General features: G+C 29.5%; 1 long non-coding RNA gene across 1 annotated transcript; it reads right to left on the bottom strand.

Moving 5' to 3' along the window:
* Positions 1 to 269: 269 nt before the first annotated feature.
* LOC143192556 (uncharacterized) lies at positions 270 to 3670 on the bottom strand. Its single transcript, XR_013004812.1, has 2 exons — positions 1491 to 3670; positions 270 to 1434 (listed from the first exon to the last, which is right to left on the bottom strand). It is a non-coding gene; the product is annotated as an uncharacterized LOC143192556 (long non-coding RNA).
* Between the last annotated feature and the right edge of the window lie 20 nt (positions 3671 to 3690).

Here is a 3690-nt window from a genome sequence, read left to right as displayed (position 1 = left end):
TCGGACCGAAAATAGCGACTAAAATAGTCGATAGTTCCCAACGTTAGTTAAAATCAGGGGTGTGCAACTCCAATGGTAAGTAGTGGGGCAAAGTTTTGCTTAGTTCAATCATTGGCGGCGCTGACAACGTGAATTTGATTGGTTAGTTTAAAATAATTATGTAGAAACCTGCAAGGAAAATACTTTGCTTTGATTGGTCTGCCATTTCGCCTGATTATTTTGTGACGTCACATTTATTGGCCAATAGTATTTAAATGAAAATCAAATTTAATTTTTAAAATTAATTTATTAAAATAAAATCCTATACAAATATACATAAGTGTAAATAATATAAATATATATAAATAAAAAGCAAAAAAAACAATTATGAACTCTATTCTAGGCAAAATTAAAATATCTATAATTCTTCTATAACGCCTTCCCATATTTGTTTAGTGCCATCAATTTTATGGGATCTATTAGAGTTCTAACTTATCTTGATATATTGAAGGTAAACTTTAAATCCTTCCCTGTTGATATTGCATTAACTTCATTAAACCAAAAATACAATCACGCCTCATAGTAACTTAAAATTTGGTCTTGAATATCATTATGGATTGGACAGTTGAAACACTAAATATTAATGCGTTTTTTAAAGATATTTAGATTTTAGAGTATTTAACCCGTGGAACTACTTAATATAGAATGTAGACAAATATTGCATGTTGTCGCTTTTTAAGAAATTTTGTTAAATAGACTGAAATAAGACAAAAATACAATATTAGACTCTTGTTTTTCTCAGAGCAAAGTTCTTTGGAACTGAAAATATATACTCAACTGGTGATTTAACAACCTCAAGTGGTACTAGATCTCCCGCTAAAAAAGAATATAAGTTATCTAACATGTTCATCTTCTTTACAATTTTCTCCGGGAGAATGATGTGAAAAAATTGAAGTGATGATGTGCCCTTTTAAAAATTTTTCGAACGTACTAGGTGAATGTGATGCTGTTTCTATCTCCATGACCTCTAATAGATTCAACAAAATTATTTAAGCAATCTTGGTTAAGATTTGTTAGACAAATGTAGTAATTTGTAAATTTAGACAAAATAGATTTCTTTATGGTAATAAATCCCCTTAAAGTAGCAATTAAATTTTTAATTGATGGCACCGTAACAAATATTTTCTTAACAAGGCAATTAAATTTAAATATACAATACCTCTACTATAAAATTATTGAACACTGATTGTTCTCAAAAGTTAAAGTATTACAAATATTTTAGGGATATTTTACAATTAAGTAGTCTTTATTATTACTAATTATCCAGTTATCTTAATTATTACCTTCTTGTAAGACTTCTTTATGTAGAGACATCACATTGACAGCATACGAACAACTTGGTAGATTAATTGAATTTTATTACTACTAACATCTTCATTAGTAAGTTTTGATTATCTGTAAACAAACAATATATAAACAGATATGTAGTAGATAGATAATTTTATATATACCTGATAAAAACAATGTTGGATATGCATTTACCCTAATACCTGTTCGTGAAGGAACGGTAATTCTAAATTTTTCACTAAAATGTCCGTGACAGGCACTATGACGTTGATATATCTGCATTGTGGTTAATCCAGGTAACTTACTACTATTTACTTGATCAACCCATTTTTGAAAAGGAGCGAGATCATTCTTTGGAAACGATGTCTAATTTCCGTAGTAGATTTTTACCCCGGTACACTACATCTTTTACTACACTGACGCATTGTCATTAATTTTTATATTATTACTCCATAATAATTAATGTAAAACAGAAAATATGCCAACGTAAAACGGAAATTTCTTGATCTAAACAAAAACCAAAACCTACAAACAATAAACTTTAAAAATGGACGCCCATAGAAAATGCTGACTTCACACAATTTGATCGACCAATCACGTTCCATGTTAGTGACGACACCATCAATTTAAACTAGCCAATCACAATTTGCGATCGCAGCGCTACCGTTGATTGAACTAAACAAAACATTTCCCCAATGTCGCCTATACCGTGAAATTTCTATTTTTTCTATGGTTAAAATGATCGAATTTAACAGTTAGGTTAGGTTGTCTAACAATTATTCATATTAACCTTTTCATCATCTTGTGCTAATAACTAATAATACGATATAATAGCTATATATAATATGACATAGATTTTATGCTATTTTATTGTATTAATATGTAAGCTAAAATGGTATTTATTATCACACTATTTGAAGCTGTTTATAAAGGACGAATAATCAGAAAAATACATCTAAAAATAACTTGCCATCTTTAGCCCGTACAAAAAAAGAGCCAATGTACTCTATCAAAATGTATCATGTCGGCACGTCGCAATGTTGCCGCATCAATTTAAAATTTTGGTTTACAACGTTTGCCGATTGTTCTAATTATTATCACTAGTGATTTAAAGATTTAAGACATTTGGCAACATGGTCCAGTAGTACCAATCTAAATAGAATATATATCCTATTTAGGCTATATCCTGATTTGGTAACATGTTCCGACGTATCAGACAAGATTTTACCTGTTTTTTACTAGATTAAAATTAGAAGGAAATATCTGCTCCGGATTTAAAACGAATTTTACAAACCACAACTAGTAATACATTCAACGTCATCTATAACTGGCATGACTGTTTTATTGGACGAGCTATATAGCTGTTCGAAGTTATTCTGTACATACGTCATTTAAATTTGTAACATTAAAACGTCGTAATGTTGCCGCATCAACTCTGATTTTTAGTTCTTTAGCTTTGACATACAAAAAAATTCTATTCTATATAAAATAATTGAACAAAAATGTTATGAAATATAATTTATTTTAACATTATAGTACATCTAAAAACTACAGTTAATTATACAGTCACAATAGTTTATAGGTTAGAGTTATAACCTCTTATCACTATTGCTTTCAAGAATTTTCATACGTCTGACAACCGGACGACTTTGACACGCTCATTCGTTTACGTTTTCGAACTAATCAGACAGCATTGTGTCTCTTTTTAACTAGAATAGAATGATAAGGAAAATATTGTTTGATTCTGAAACCAAGTTACAAATTACGGCAAGCAATATATTAAACATCTTGATGACGTATGTATAAAAAACTTTGAATAGACTACAGGTGTTTATTTGGTTGTGTTTTTTTGTTAGGATAAATAGATAGATTAGGCTAAGATTGTTATTATTTTAAAGGAGTTAATTTAGGTTACAAAGAACTAATGTGCTAATTTAAGATGGGATATTCATAATGTGCCGAAAATGTTCAAAATTTCACCGGATTTTATTTTTGTTAAATATCCTATAAATGTTTTCTAGTGAAATTTTTGAAAACAATCTTTGATTCTCTTTTGAGTTTGCTAACGCTAACTTTGCTAATAGACATCTGAAATTTTGATTGTTTATATATCCTTCTAAATAAAAGTTGACATTGCCGCTGAAATTTATGTCATTTAGTATCTGCTGCCTAGGAATATTTGGGTCACCCTGCTTTTTTTAACAAATTAAGGCTGAGACTTCAACGTAGTTAAGCCACTAAACCCAATACCTCTCCACACTACATTGCATTAGTCCTTGGTATTAGTCCATCTAATCGAAATTCAATATATTGGAAAGATCATATCGGACACCCTGTATGTAATTTATATAAATAAAAAAACGA

Source organism: Rhynchophorus ferrugineus, unplaced genomic scaffold (genome assembly GCF_030347505.1).
Source record: "Rhynchophorus ferrugineus isolate W39M unplaced genomic scaffold, kcgeb_rfMv2 rfM3, whole genome shotgun sequence".
Taxonomy (NCBI): Eukaryota; Metazoa; Arthropoda; class Insecta; order Coleoptera; family Curculionidae; genus Rhynchophorus; species Rhynchophorus ferrugineus.
The sequence above is the reverse complement of the archived record's forward strand: the minus strand, read 5'-3'. Positions and strand labels throughout refer to the sequence as shown.